The sequence below is a fragment of the Malaya genurostris genome, chromosome 2, assembly GCF_030247185.1.
Source record: "Malaya genurostris strain Urasoe2022 chromosome 2, Malgen_1.1, whole genome shotgun sequence".
Classification (NCBI taxonomy): Eukaryota; Metazoa; Arthropoda; class Insecta; order Diptera; family Culicidae; genus Malaya; species Malaya genurostris.
In genome coordinates, this window is record NC_080571.1 from 287352862 (window position 1) to 287369708 (window position 16847).

Below are 16847 nucleotides of genomic sequence, written 5' to 3' on the forward strand. Positions count from 1 at the left end.
ATGCTCATGATGCCAACTTCAGTAGCTTAAGATAAAACGGACCACAATCATCTGCATTCAGCAAATTCTTATTCATAGCGCACCAACCGGGAATGGACGACGAGAGGTGGAAAAAAACCCGGAAGTTCTGAACTTTATTATTTGGCTGGTTTGCTACAAGTGTAAAGTGCTTGGTCCGCAGTGCTCTAACAAATGTCGGCTTTACCAAGATGACCCAGTTCAACGATTTAAAACATACCATACGGCACGATTCGTTATCCGGAAATGGAGAAAAGAAGCGTGGTCTCAGTGTTTCTTCTTTTTGTGTTTGGGAACGCCTTTATGCACCACATCACGTTGCAACAATCGAACAGAGACCACCAAGGATACGAAGGAGCATCTTGAAAAAGTCTTGTTCTCTCGTTACAGTAATATTGCTATGCCACCAGAAAAACCGGATCCGAACACGTTTTATTGCACACGTACCGCCCAACCGGAATTGTTTGAGCAGCTCTGGTATTGAAGTTTTTGCGGCTCCCGTTCGAACGGACTTGACAACTGTTCAATTCAATTAGAGATAGCCTAACACGATTTGTGGGTGCAATGTTTCATCGGGACTCTCTCTCTCTATGCTGTTCGATTGAAAATTTCTGCTAAGACGGGGTCGGTTACTCAGAGTTTCATGAGTTAATTAGATTCTCGGTTACAGTTATTTGAAATTATTCATTAGGAAGTTTTGTTCAGTACCACTATCAACAATATATTTATAATTTATTCTACTTTTCGTTCACACTAAAAACTGATCCTTCAATCATACTTTCGAAAATTATGAATTATTTAATTTAAACTATTTGTAATTATTTATTGAGTTAGAGCCACTTAGCTGAAATTGTAGAATACAATCTTCCAGCCACTACCTAATTTTGGGTCGAAACCTACCCAAAATCTACTAAACTACATCTCCGCAAGTTTTAAGTAACTACCGTATTACAGTCTGTAACATAAGAGCGTGGTTACGATTACTCGCGATCGGTAAAGTTAAATGGTGTGATATTTTTTGTAACACAGAGGGCAGTAGTGTCCTTGATGCAATACGAGAATAAATCAGCTGACTACTGTTTACGGTTCGATTTCAGCATTTTCCCAAAATGAGTACCGTTTGGAGGTTTTTATGCTCGCACCCGAAAGGTCCCGAAATGACCTAAGCTGCAGCGTTGAAATTAATGAAAAAGTCGAAACAGTTTGTGAGTAAGTGGGTGAATTGTTTTAAAGAGGTGAAAAATGTCGACGACTTTCCAAATCACGGCTCTGTCGATGTATTGTCGGAAAAAGACGAAAAAGTGATTTGTGACCTTTTTCCGAAGAATCCGACATTAACTTTACGCGAAGGTGCTTCAAAGTTGACCAACAAAGGTTTAAATATATCATACGAAACTGTTCGCAGACATTCGATCGCAAATAATTTGAAACTTAGAAGTACTTTGCCAAAATCGATGTTGAGTGAAAAACATGTCCAAAAACGTCTTGAATGGACAAAGGAGCAAAATGATGTCGTGACCTTGGATTGGCCCTCTCAGTCGCCCGATGCCAATCCAATTGAGAACGTTTGGGCTCAAATGAAGATGAAGTTTGGGAAAAACCAACCACACAATTGGAAACAGCTTGTTCGCCCAATTCACAAATTTGGAGGTCGTGCAAAGTCTCGCTCAGTTCGCTTTCACATCTCATCCAAGACAGTCGATAAAACAAAACCGCTTACGTTCGGGACAGAAGAAACCAAGTACAGTATTGTGTAGTGAACAATAGAACGACCTCGAAATGAGTGAACCAAACGAAGAAAAGCTACCGCCGACACGAAAGAATACAACTGTTGTTGACTTCAGACAGTGCAAAATTCGACCTTCGATACGAGAACTTGAGGGTTTGCTTAAGAAGGAAATGCATCTTGACATTTACTTCAATGCAATAAAACGAATTATGTTGTTTACATCCAGTTTTATAAAGAGTTGGATGCAGTTCAATTCGCTAAAGACAATAATAATGTATGTGGAGCACGAAAACATTAAGTACAACATTCCAGTATATATGAAAGATAGTGCTATAGAAGTGCGTGTACATGATCTTCCCTCAAGCGTCATCGATCCTTATATTCGTAAAACTATGTCCCAATACGGAGAGATTCTCTCTATCGATAAAGAAAAGTGGAAGAAATTTTTCCCCGGTATTCTAAATGGCGTACGTTAATCACGCATACACTTGAAGAAGCCTATACCTTCTTATGTGATTATCGGTCAAGATACAAGAATTCCGTGCAAACCCAGTACACCTGTGACAGCCGCCAACAACAATGAAGCATCCCCTTCAACGAAACCATCAGTATCCTCTATAGAACAAAGTACACCGGCTGCAGTTAACAACTTACCCTTCAACCAACCAGCAATTGCAACGAATATACAACAAGGTGCATCTACAGCAACTAGCAACGAAAAGAAGACGGAAATCAACAACAATACCACCGATGCGGCAATGAATGACGAGACGAACCACGAACGAAGTGCCTCTCAATCCTCGCAGGAAGGAAATGGAAGCTCCTCTCCCCCTAAAAAAAGGGTGACTGAGATCCAACTCAAAAAAAAATTATTTAAAAAATCGGCTCAATCGGCCAAGCTTTACGTACGCAAATAGGCCTGAATAAAAAATATCTTTTATTAAAAAAAACTTCAACGAGAGCTCTTCTCTTTTACATATATACACCACTATTGTATAAAGTGTGCACGCATCATGAGTGCGCGTGTTTATTTTCTTTTACCTCTAGTACTGAATCGCACCAAAGTGCTAGAGCAGAGCTATCAAATTCTCCGAGGCGGATGCAGATATTTTCATGGAGTTGTACACGCCGGTGAACACTCTGGTGTATGGTTTGCGTAGAAGAAGCGTGGGACACGTAAAATCGGAAAAAAAAATTATTTTTGAATTTACGTTTTGCTGCAAGTTTTCATAGCAAGGCCACATCTACTCTCTATTAATTGAAGTTCACAGAAGTGTTCGCTCACCATCACTTGGGTGTTTTTAGGCAAGAGCACGGGAGAGCGATTCATGCGAAGAGAATGTGGTTCTCTCGCACCAGCTTCTTTCAACGCAAGCACACACTCAAAGTCTGTCTAATGGACACTGAGTGCGCTTTACTTTTTGTATGGAGCCCACCGAACGCATCCGTAGTGTAGAAATGAAACTTACACACTGGTGTATCACTCTAGTGAAATGCCATCACTGCTTGGGAGCAACGTGAAACACGATTTTTTTAATTTTTTATACTGTTACATACAATTGTTTCTAAGTGCCAAAAAGACTGTGTAGAGCATCCTTTTATCGTGAAATTTTACCTCGGACCGATTTTAACCCGGTTCGTTTTTGGAAACACAATTGACATATTGACAAATATGACATATGTAAACCAAATGATGGCAGCATTTTCGAGTTGAAAACAATTCCATAATTATATTGATTCAAACTAATTACAGCAATAAATGCTGGAAGAACATAACACCCACATTCCATTCGAATCATTTCATCGAGATCAGCAAATGCGTGTGTGACAAATAATTTCACTCAATTTTCTCGGCGACGACTCAACCGTTTTCTACAAACTCAGATCATATGAAAAGTCGTATGCTCCCAAACAAGGTTCCTGAATTACTTTTAAATCCGACTTCTGGTTCCGAAACTACACGATGATATGTGAAACGAATTAAAATAGTGTAACTCATTTCTCTCGTAGATGCTGGAACCGATACATTCAAATGAAAGGTCTTAAGATCCCATAAACATCTTGCTTTTTAGTCAGATCCAACTTCCGGTTTCGGGGATACTCAGGTTTATCGGTGTTTGCAGATTTGGATAGTCGTTAACCAAATAAACTTATTTCAGTTTTAGCGGTATTCAATTTGCGACTCGGAAAGTACCTAAAAATTTAATTCGCACTACGATTTCTCAAAGATGTATACTCTGATATTCAAACATATTGGATCAAATATAAACTACAGGTCCTCAGGTGAAATTAACTGACTTCGACTAAACCGCTTTTCGAATTCCGGTTCTAGTATCGAATCGTTTCTCAAAGCTCAATCGTTTTCTAAAAAAAAAGTCAAATAGAATTTCAAAAACAAAAAGTTTTTAAAATTAAAACCGATATAGAAAATTTGCACTCAAAGCTGCTGATTCCTGAATACCGGTTCTGAAAGTACCGTAAACTCTAAAGTGGAACTTACTTCGACATCTCATAGAATGTTTAATTGATTGTCACACTTTTGGATTCAAATTCGATTCGATTTGCAGTTTCGACAAAAAAATCGATTTTCAGTGTACTTCCCAAGGCTTTCTATCAAGATTGTTCGGCGTGGCCTACTCGGACGGAGTTTTGAACAGTATATAAAGTTTGACCAAAGACAAATAATAAGACATGAGGGTGTCGAAGAAAAACTGAAATAATTGCGATTCATTTTAGATTTCTCCCGGTACCTTATAAAAGGACTGCACCTCAACAGTTGGTGGTGCGCAAGAATAAGTGTGTCGTGAGTGAAAATAAACAAATGTCAACGTTGTCGCTAATGGTAACAAATTGCTTATTATTGAAGACGGAGATCTCCCACTGTTTCTTTGAACCAATTCCCAAAGGACACCGAACGGAAATATATTTTATTTTCGTTATATTTCTGTGCTGTGATTCAATGGTTGTAAAATGCGCTTATGTTTCCTAGTCTTAAAGAATGGATTCGGTTTTGTGATTTCGACGAACTTCAAATGACGTTTTGTGAAGCGACGACTTCAAACATAAAGCATCGAAGAATATGTTCGAGGAATTTCATGCCTTCATGTTTCAATGATTAATCGCATACAGCAAAAGAGTAAAAATATTATTATCTGAATTGATGATTAAGGGGCGGGTAGGGTCTAACACTTTTGAAAAATCATTTATTTTTTTTATATTTTCTTATAGTTTCTCATTTATATTTTCTTATAGTAAAACATTTGAAGAATATTTGTTAAATTTTCAAGCCAATTGGAACGAAACTCTGGAAGTTATGGACCTTTATATATGGCTATCTCATTCTACGAAGAAGCAAAAGCTCGGCGCACAGGCCCAAGATTTCTACTTCGATTGACTTCAAAACTTGACAAAACATTCTCGAAATGTTTCGTTATAATAAATTATAAAAGAAAAAAATTGATTTTTTGAAAATGTCAGACCCTACGGGCTCCCTGGAGTAATAAATTGTTTCCATTGATTTTATAGACAAAAACCTTTAAACGCGTTTTCCTCGAAAGCAGGTTTTGAAAGTCCGTGTCCATCGTCATTCAAAAACTACTGCGCGAATTTTTTTCAAATTTTCACACACTTTCTACATATGAAAAACCAGTCCCCAACGTTTTCCTTTTCGTTGTATGTTACATTGAGGAGGTTTAACAGCTACAAAATGGTGGATTTTTTCGTGAAAAATCGTAGTTTTCACTTTGAACAACCACCAAAAATTAAAAAAATTAAAAAAAAAATCAAACAGAAACATCGGTGTCTAGAAAAACTTCTACTCTAACTATGCTGCATTCATTTGTTCACTTCTGACTAGTCTGCGTTGAGATACAGTGGACACCGCAAATCATGATTTTTAATAAGTGTTTTCGAAAATACCTCTTTACCGACTTATTTCTCAATATTTTTCCATGAAAAAATTACAAAATGTTGTTCGAATGATGCTTTATATCATGCAAAACATTTGAATTTATTTTGTTGAACGATAATTCTGGAAAAAAAAATCGCAAGAATGATGATTTTTTTCATCGTTTAGACCTGAATCAAAAAAATAAAATAAAAATGAAGTGAATGTTGTTTTTGTGAAGGTAAGTCGATTTCTATGGAGGCGCCATTTTTTCTGCTCCAGTTCCCTGGTAACGTAACGAAACATGAGAGAGCAATAAAATCGGCTCAAAAAGGCTGCCAAACAAGCGGTAGCTTCATTTAACTTTCTTGACCACCCGGCCACATCGAGAGTCATTTTGCACTTTTGCGAGAGAGCATGGAGAGAAATGTAATACGCACAGCGAGCCACGTGGTTTTACGCGACCTACTGTCCTTAGCCCTTAATGTCCTTATAGTATTCAATCCAATGTAGCTTGAAGTCAGATCCCTACCGAGTTTTGATCTAATGAGATGACTGCTTTGTAACGGTTCAGTTCAAATTTCAAAAATTATAAATGGTACTTTCATAACAGATCGGCTGAAAAGTTCGTATCGTTTCTATGAGAGGGCGCCACTAGAATTAAATCCATACCATTTTCAATTAGTACCAACCTTCAAAAGATACGTGTATAAATTTGACAGCTGTCTGATTATTAGTTTGTGAGATATTGCATTCTGAGTGAAGCTACTTTTGTTATTGTGAAAAAAATGGAAAGAAAGGAATTTCGTGTGTTGATGAAACACTACTTTTTGATGAAAAAAAGTGCCGCCGATACAAAAAAATGGCTTGATGAGTGTTATCCAGACTCTGCACCGGGCGAAGCAACAATTCGTAAGTGGTTTGCAAAATTTCGTACTGGTCATATGAGAACCGAAGACGATGAACGCAGTGGACGTCCAAAAGAGGCTGTTACCGATGAAAACGTGAAAAAATCCACAAAATGATTTTCAATGACCGTAAAGTGAAGTTGATCGAGATAGCTGACACCCTAAAGATATCAAAGGAACGTGTTGGACATATTATTCACGAATATTTGGATATGAGAAAGCTTTGTGCAAAATGGGTGCCGCGTGAGCTCACAATCGATCAAAAACAACAACGAATTGATGATTCTGAGCAGTGTTTGGAGCTGTTATATCGAAATAAAACCGATTTTTTCGTCGATATATAACAATGGACGAAACATGGCTCCATCACTTCACTCCGGAGTCCAATCGACAGTCAGCTGAGTGGACTGCACGCGATGAAGCGAACCCAAAGCGTGGAAAGACTCAACAATCGGCCGGTAAGGTTATGGCGTCTGTATTTTGGGATTCGCATGGTATAATTTTCATCGACTACCTTGAAAAGGGAAAAACCATCAACAGTGACTATTATATAGCGTTATTAGAGCGTTTGAAAGACGAAATTTCAAAAAAACGGCCTCATTTGAAAAAGAAAAAAATTTTGTTTCATCATGACAATGCACCGTGTCACAAGTCGATGAAAATCATGCTGAAATTGAACGAATTGGGCTTCGAATTGCTCCCTCATCCACCGTATTCTCCAGATTTGGCCCCCAGTGACTTTTTCCTGTTCTCAGTCCTCAAGAGAATGCTCGCTGGTGAAAAATTTAGAAGCAATGAAGAGGTAATCGCTGAAACTGAGGCCTATTTTGAGGCAAAGGACAAATCGTACTACAAAAACGGTATCGAAAAGTTGGAAGATCGCTATAATCGCTGTATCGCCTCAGATGGCAATTATGTTGAATAATAAAAACGAATTTTGGAAAAAAATTGTGTGTTTCTATTAAACGATACGAACTTTTCAGCCGAACTGTTATATCAAACTTTATTATGAAAATCCTACTAAAACTAGTTCTATCGATTCCCTCAAAACAATTCAGATAATGGATTTTAAGAAATATGGACAATTTCGATTAGGAAATATGGTCATTCAGTTAGTATTTTATTTGTATAATGATTGGTTTATTAGGTATAGTATTCGATTTACTGCTGCCGCTTTACTAAGGATATGAAAAAGGTCGGTTTTTCTAAATGCCTCACATGCAAAAACTAACGTCATCGCCATCGAAGACAATATCCAAACTGAAAAAACAAATTGCGGAGAGCTTAATCGTTAGTCGCCAAACCATTTATTAATATTATCTAGAACAGATTCAGCAGGTGAGAAAATGGGTCCCTCGTGAGTGAAATGATAGACAGCAAGAGCGAAATTTTGTTTTCTCCGCATGAAACAAATGTCTTTCTGCAGCGGATCGGGGCGAGAAATTAGAAATGGATATATTTTGAGAATTCCTAGCATGGATAATCCTCGGCCGAATCTAGTCAGTAACAAACAGCAGCAATATCTAGTCGCTTCGGAAAGAAAACGATGCGATGTATTTGGTGGGATCAAACAGGTGTCTTAGACTACGGGCTTATAAAACCAGGAGAAACTGTAACTACTAATAGCTGCCGAAAGCAAATGATAAAATTGGCGTCAGTAAATGATGAAATACATTTATTTGAAAGGTTGGTTCATGAAATTTTTATGAAAAATAATTTCGTTCAATTGACCCTCACGACTGGCTTGGCAGTAGCCAATCCGATCCACCAATTTTTGAGAACATTTTCAATTGTTTCTGGCCTTATGTCATCAAAAGCAACTTGAGTTTCATGCTTGAGGTCTTCAATTATTTCTGGATGGTTGGCGTAATATTTATATTTACCCGCTCCCAAAATAATTCAGTGGCGACCAATTCACATCATAATTTCTGCTGATTATTCGATTTTCAAAGATTGTTCGCAGAACATCGATTGTTTCGCCCTTCTGTTGAAACCAAATATTTTACTTAAATAAGTTTCATGAATCAATCTTTCAAATTAATGTATAATTGAAATCTATCCAAACGTTATTTAATTATTGTATTTTTAAATTCGAAATTTTTAGCATTGCTCGAAAAACAACCAGAATGCTCCACCAGACACGAGAAACTCATTTCACAACGAACATCATTTTATAAAAAGAATCATACGCTATACTCTCCGGATTTGACCCCCTCCGACTCTCCTATATGGTTCTTGAATGTTTCACGCACTTGGTGATGATGTGGAAAATAGCTTCACCACTGTAGCGCTTTGAAAGATGAACAGTTCGTGAGTTGGTGGAACGATGACAAATTAACTGATACAATTGGTACGTTTTAGTTATGTGCGAAAATTATAAGCCGTCGCTTCCAAATATTGAATACAAACTAAATTCAATTCGAACCTACAAGCTCGAATGGTTTACAATCTGCTTCGAAAATTTCATACTTTTTTGTGTCGTCAAATATATGAAGGTTAGATATTTTTTTCTATCCTTATCCAGGAAGTCGGATCTGGATAAAGTTTAATCTCATGCAATAGGATAATAAGACAATTATTTGAATCAAAGTACGACCGATTCAACGAAGGTTAGTTTGTTTGGTCATAAGCTATGCAGGTCAGACCTACATGCTAGAATAATTAACTGGCTAGTTTTAAAGAATTTGTTCCATTTTCAATACCCTCCAACAATTCCATTCTCATGTGCTATTTCGATTGAACTAATTATTCGAAAATAAATGAACCAAGCGAAACTTTGCACTTATGTTACGTTTGTATATGCAATTCAAGCTAAACAGGATACTATTTTTAAACCAGTTGCATGAAATTTACTTTGTGATTGGATTTTCGGCCAATTTTGGTCACAGCATGTGTGTAAATATTATCATATGAAATCGAACATCACACATAACGTGCTTCGTGGCGGTGTTGTGTTTTCCTATTCCGTAGAGTCGCATGTACGTAACGGTTCGCTTTATAAAACGGTTTGAAATTTCGGACTCTCATCACCTTGCAATTCCGGAACCGGAAATGAGATCCGGGTGAAATTCGCGAGTTATGTATGGAATCATAAATCCTTTCATTTGAACCTAAGTTTGTGAGCATCGGCCACGCCATCACTGAAAAAAGTGAGTACGTTCCATTTTAGAGTTTGTGGCCACCATTACCGGTACTTCCGGAACCGGAAGCCGGGAACTGGTTTAGCCGGAATGGATACGTTTGGCCGTCAACTTATAAAGCCTATCGATTGGAACTGATTTGATCCCCTCGCAAACCCACTTGTCTATGTTTTGCATCACTGCTCTGTATAACTGCTTGAAATGTTCAACACTCTTTATCTTGCAATTCCGGAAACGGGAAATCGGATCCAGATAGAATGTAGAAGTTTTGTATAAGACCGTAAGATCATTTATTTGAATCTAAGTTTGTAAAAATCGGTAACGTTATCTATGAGAAAAGTGAGTGAGTAATATGAAATTGTAATTTTCACATTAACCACCCTGTAATTCCGGAACCGGAAGTAGGATCCAAATGAAATTCAGGAATTTTCTATAGTACCATAAGACTTTTCATTTGAAACTAATTTTGTGAAAACCGGAGACGGTATCACCTCCGAGAAAAGTTAATGAAAAAAATGTACACATTTTACCGCATAACTCCGGAACCGGAAGTTAGATGCAAGCAAATTTCAGAAATTTTTTATGGAACCGCAAGACCTTTTATTGAATTTAAGTTTGTGTAAATCGGTACACATACACACTCAGACATTTTGCGTACTCGACGAACTGAGCCGAATGGTATATGATACTCGGCCCTCCATGTTTCGGTTTCAACGTCGGTTTTCACAGTGATTGCATGATAGGGTGGGATCAAATTTTGTTTTCAGCTCCACCAAACCTTTCGTGTTCTCCTATATAGATTCTCCTATCCTATGTTGGTCTTATAAGAACTATGTAGAATTTTAGCTTTTAGAATCTCATTCCTCGATATATCTTCGTATCTAACGCTTGTTTCATATAAGTTACTGTCATTGAAGAGTGCTACTTGTAAAAGAACATATATCCGAAATCGTTTGCTCGATACGTTACAAACTATCGATCAACTAAAAAAAATAATTGCTTCCTTTTTCCGCAACCTGGTATTTCGAACGAAATTGATTCATTATTCAACAGGGAGGCTGCTCTGATTGAGTTTCGTGTATGAATTGTCATAATACCAAATCCTCAGCGCCACCAACTATGTTTTCCAGCTCAATTGATTCCCATCTATTTTGAACGTCTTCGTCTGGGCAAAGCTCCGTCAAGCAGTGATAAAATCCCTCCATCAATCCGATACTCTGCGTCACTCAGAACGAGGCTCAGCGAGCCTCGTGTCGCATAATCCATTATCGATCCACCCGAATAGCGTCCCAAATTCAACCGGAAGTGCGGTTGTCTGTTGGATGTTGCGAGTGCGACCGAATGGGAATGCGTGAGAAATGATGACAAAAACCATTTCCGCTTTCGCACCAACTCCCGTTGGGCTCAATCTCCAAAGCCGTGCTTTATTCGGATCATCAATCGTAGTGTTTCGTTTGGCTTTCAGAAGCTTATGAAAACTGCGACAGAAACGTCAACCGTGTGTGCGTGTGTGTGTGTGTGTGTAAACCTGTCATGTTCGTTTATTTCAGCATCAAGAACATAATTTCGTTTTTTTTTTTTGCAGGCTTGACTTCGAACGAGTCGCTTGTTGTCTGTGTCGGGAGATTTTGGGAAGATGGGAAAGTCTTTAATATATATATTCAGGATTCTGCTTTGCTTGCTGTGGCCAGTGCCCGCCATTTGGCAGCGGATGAACTGAGCTTGGAAGCGGATCAAAGCGAAACCAAAGCACAGTGCCTTAGTGCCCTCATTTGAATTCCTAATAAGTGAAGTTTGGATTGAATTACTTAACGAACGATTTCGTTACGTAATGTCTTTTTTTCCCTTTCGAACTGACCACGGTCGAGTGCTGGATGAAGGGTTCTCAACTATCGATTGGGTTATTGCCATTGTGTTCGGGTCAATTTGCCGGCGAATACGGCCGATTGATGTAGGATTAGTGCTCATTTTTCGTTTTCAGCCAAAACAAGAAAAATATTCACCGTCTGCTGGTGGACTTGACTGGAGGAAAAAAAAACACGGTAGAAAGTGTGGCTCTTACATTAATATTTATTTATGAATCTTTCGGGTTTACGTTGATCGTTCAGTCGGTGGTTGTTTGTCTGAAATGGGACTAAAAATGTGTCGAGTATGAACAGAAGTCAGGAGTTGAATGTACCCGGGCACATTGGAATTCCCTTTACGATTGAGTTGAATGGGTTAATTGATTATCTTGAGCAGACATTTGATGAAGCCAGTCTGACTTTCCTTGGTCCTTGACTTGGTCCAACTGAAGGGAAGAGATATGTTTTTAATGTGTTTTGACTGTTACGAAAAGGATTCCATTATTTTGTTGCTGTTTACTCTAAAAGCCCATTTTTCAGTCACGTTTTGACTATGCTTTTGATGGTTCATGGCAAATATTTGTTTACGGAGATGTTCGTAGAATGTTTTTAGTAATTGTTTCTTTTTAATCTTTCCTTTCCAGGTACAATTACCAACCATATTATCTTCATTATCGATTTATAGTTCTAGTCTGGAAAACTATGCAGTTGCAGTTCGGATTTAATTTTGTTTCCAGTGTATTTATGTGCAGTCTGTTTCACAAGGAAGGAGGCGTGAGTATTTCAAAAGTGAATTTTTATTTTACGGATAACACATCACTCAATAAGTCATGTGACTATCTAAGAAAAGCATTTTTTTTAACAAAAATCGATTTTATTTATCAATGTTCAACAGCAATACAATCATTCCAATGCCTGCCGTGCTTGTAGACTAATGTACGATTCAGAGGATCCGGCTTCTTCCGTCACCGTCACCGGAACGTCAGCCTCCGTCAAAATTAGTCAAACGAGTTTTCCCTTTGCGCATTCACACGATCCAGCAGAGATCCGGAACGTCAACGTCCGTCAACGGCAAGCTCCGTCAACATTTCTCCGAAAGAATATTTGACGGACTGTGATTATCGCACACATGCACGATTAATATGATTACGGTATTGAGCTGACGTTTGTTATGTATGTATTCGGTGTCAAGATCCGTCCCACTCTTAAACAAAATATACCACATATAGGTGATTAAATTTATCAGTAGATTTGCTAAGTACGTTACGTTGGTGAGTGGAACTCATTGTTTTGTTTTTTCTTCTTTCTAGCTAATTTTGAAAGTTATTTATTCGATTAAAAGGTAGGAAAACAACAGATTGATTGGCTTCAAAAGCTCCCAGATTTTGTATTAGTGGAATAAAATTGTGCGAAACTAAGTTCTTAAAATTCTGCGTGTAAGAAAATGACATGACGGACACGGATAGGAAACCGGATCGTGTGAATTAGAATGACGGTGACGGACGTTGACGTTCCGGTGACGGTGACGGAAGAAGCCGGACGGTCTGAATCGTACTTAATTCGGAAGTTGAAAAGTTGTCTTCAAAAGGGATATTGAACTAATTGTTGCGCTACTAATATGGTTATTCCGAACTAGTTGGCCATGATAAATCTATGAACAGAAGTTTTCATTATCTCGACAACCATTCGCGACCACGAAGTTGAGTTTGACAGCTTATGTGTGTGAAGTGGAAGTAAACAAGCAAAAGCAAAAAGTGATAAATTTTCAAACGTACCGTTTTCTTATGTCGTTTTTCATTGAGAACACTCGTGAAGTGTTTTGCTCGATTCGTGCACTTTTCGTGCAGTCGGGCAATCAAAACAGGTGCACTGTGTTTCATTGATTTGCATCACACGAAAAAATGCACTTTCGGGGCAATTCGCGGGCAACTATTTTGCACCCGTTTTCTTTTCAGAGCAGCAAGCGTGCAAACCAAACTTTACAAAACCGTTTCATTGATCAACTGTCAGGGCAAAACACTGGCACCGAGCGAGTGGAATCAATGAAAAACGACATTAGATTTTAATTTTGCTGTTTGAAACGGTAAATACTAGTGTTTCTTAAAATCTTTGAAAATACTAAATCATTAATGAATATAAAATAATCGCTTTGAGCGATGTCTATTTTCTCGAGTAAAATACAAGTGATCGGTAGGAGGAAAAACGTGATCAATCCACCTAGCAGTGAGATGATACCTTTTTTTTATCAAACCGCATGTGTTTTTTTGCATGGATATTCTTAGGTGTTTTAGTTCTCATGACATTATTTTAATTATCGTCAATTTAAACGGCAAATTGAGATTTTAATCACTCATTACCCTGTAATTTCGAAACTGCAAATCGTATCGAATTTCAATCCGAAAGTGTGGCAAACGATTGAACATTCCATGAGATGTCGAAGTAAGTTCCACTTTAGAGTTTTTCGTCATTATTTATGGTACTTCCAGAGCCGGTATTCAGGAACTAGCATAACCCAAAATGATTCGAATGGCCATAAATTAATACGCCAAACAATTTACATCTTCTATATCGGTATGAATTTTAAAAACGTGCTTAATCCACCTATCAGTGAGATGATACCTTTTTTTATCAATCCGCATATGTTTAACCTTTTTTTCATGAATATTCTTCGGTTTTCATGACATTATTTTAATGACCGTCGTTTTAAGCTGCAATTTGACATTTTAATCACTCATTACTCTATCTAAAAAGGTTACAATCGATTAAACTTTTCATGATATGTCGAAGTGAGTTCCACTTTAGAATTTACGGTAATTTAAGGTACTTCCAGAGCCGGTATTCAGGAACCAGCATAAACCAAACCGATTCGTATGGCCATATGACGAATAAATTGCAATAGTTTTGAGTCCAACTTTCAAGCTTTTCGGGATTATCATCTTCTATATCGGTTTGAATTTTAAAAATTCATCCTCCTGTAATTCCAGAATCGGAAGTCAGCATTGAATAAAATTAATTAATCTTGTGTGGGACTATAAGTTTATTTTAATTTTAATTTTTTTTCTGAAATTCGATTTGGCTTTATTTGAGAAAACGATTGAGCTTTGAGAAACGATTTGATACTGGAGCCGGAATTCGAAAATCGGTGTAGCCGAAGTCAGACAAATTCACCTGATTAGTTTACATTTGTTTCAATATGTTTAAAAATCAGTATAAACATCTTTGAGAAATCGTAGTACGAGTTAAATTGTTGAGTGCCTTCCGAATCGAAAACTGAATACCACTAAAACTGAAATAAGTTTATTTGGTTGTCGGCTATTCAAATCAGCAAATCTTAGATGATTCTTAGATATCATTTGAATCTTAGATCGGTTCAGCCATCCACGAGGAAAATAAGTTACACAATTTTAATTTCGTTTCACATATCATCCTGTAGTTCCGGAACCAGAAGTCGAATCTGAGTTTGTAGAAAACGGTTGAGTCATCTTCGAAAATAAGGTAAAAAATTGAGTGAAATTATTTGTCACATACGCATTTGCTGATCTCGACGAACTGATTCAAATGGTATATGGGTGTTTTGTTCTTCCAGCATTTATTACTGTAAGCAGTTTAAATCAATATAATTATGAAATTGTTCAGAATTCGGAAGTACTGCCAACTTTCCAATATGTCATATTCGAACGATTATGTTGCCAAAAACGAACCGTGCTAAAATTGGTCCGAGGCAAAATGTTATGAAAAATAATGCTGTTCACAGTCTTTTTGGTACTTAGAAACTATTGTATGTAACAGTATAAAAAATCGTGTTTTACGTTGCTCCCAAGCCTTTCTTTGCCATACAGCGCTCAGAACTTCTACTGCTGGAATATGGGGGAAAAGTTACACGCTTACACAAAAAACTCGATATCTCCGTTAAAAATGGACGGATTTTAACAATCTATGGCTTGTTGGATAGCTATTACCGAGCGGAATCTAAGTCTGAAAACATATTCTGTTTTCAAGGTCAATTGTGACAGATACTGTCAAAAAACTGAAAATTTTGACATAAAACTTCGTATAACTCAAAAAGTAATCATCCGATCTCAAAACCATTCAATAGCGTTCTGGGTGACGGGGAGACCTTTCATTTGCGACTAGTTCGATCAAAATCGGTTCAGCCATCTCTGAGATCTCGACCTCTTAGTTGACAACACACATACAGACACACACATACACACACACACACACAGACATTTGCTCAGTTCGTCGAGCTGAATCGATTGGTATATGACATTCGGCCCTCCGGACCTCGGAAAATTTTTCGAAAGTTTGAGCGAATTCTATACCTATTTTTTATATATATAAAAAAAGATAAAAAGTAAACATAATTTCAGACCAATATTTATGAATGATAATCTACTGCTATTTTTGAAAATTCTTTCAATTCTATTAAAACTGCATGTTTTCTATTTGTGGTGTAATTTTTCCGTAGAAGTGTTCTCTTTAAATGTGAAAATAATGCATTTTTCGATTCATCTTTAGGAGCCTTCAAAAGGTGATACGTGCACTGTGTTGATGAACTTTTCGGATGTTTTTCAACTACGCTGCCGGAGGAAACCGTTCGAATAGTTGGAGTAGATGAGATCTACAATGATGGATTTGGCTTATTTTCGACTTGTCTACAGTAATCCTCTTCAACTGTTGAGCCGCACGCAATAAAAGTTTGCACTAGAAGTGACCCTTCTGTATGGTTATTTTCATGTACTTGAAAAGCCAGTAAATGAAAATGCAAACATGAAATGGCTGTTTTGAATCTTTTATATGGGGTTGTTTTTTTTTAACATCCGTAATTGAGATTACAAAATTATTAACGTTTGATTTTTTACAGTAAATCGACTTTATAGAACGATTAACATCCAACGAGATTACACGAACGGCGTTTGGATATTCCGAACCTATAACATTTTAAGGACATTTGGCATTTGTTCATTAAGTATATTGTATTGTCAAATGAATGAACTAAATAAATATATAAGTAAACAAATTGGCGGGACGCATTGAACGACAATCGATGAAGACAACGGGTGCAGAAGAAGTCCTCAGAATTACACGTTCAGTTGTACGGTTCATATATGGGAAAAGAAAAAGAACTACAGTTGTCTGAATTTGAACTAGAATAATATTTGGAACTTACTTGGGGAAACGAAATTTATTTTCGTTGGCTCGATTCTGAGTCATTGAATCTATGTTATGCATCGTTTATTTCACATGTTTAGAAATGATTGAATCGATATACCCGGTCGATACCATATTTTAGCAATCTGGAACATAACATACAATTTGGCT

The 16847-nt window shown here is 37.3% G+C and overlaps 1 protein-coding gene across 6 annotated transcripts in view; it reads left to right on the top strand.

Moving 5' to 3' along the window:
- LOC131430449 (Kv channel-interacting protein 1-like) overlaps positions 1 to 16847 on the top strand; it is a 251462-nt gene that overhangs the window by 49384 nt on the left and 185231 nt on the right. The window contains exon 3 of one of the 6 annotated variants that reach the window (XM_058595460.1): positions 12170 to 12299. The exons of the other annotated variants lie outside the window; for them this stretch is intronic. The gene's annotated coding sequence lies outside the window, so the exon portion shown is untranslated. The remainder of the gene's footprint in view (positions 1 to 12169; positions 12300 to 16847) is intronic. 6 annotated transcript variants of the gene reach the window in all.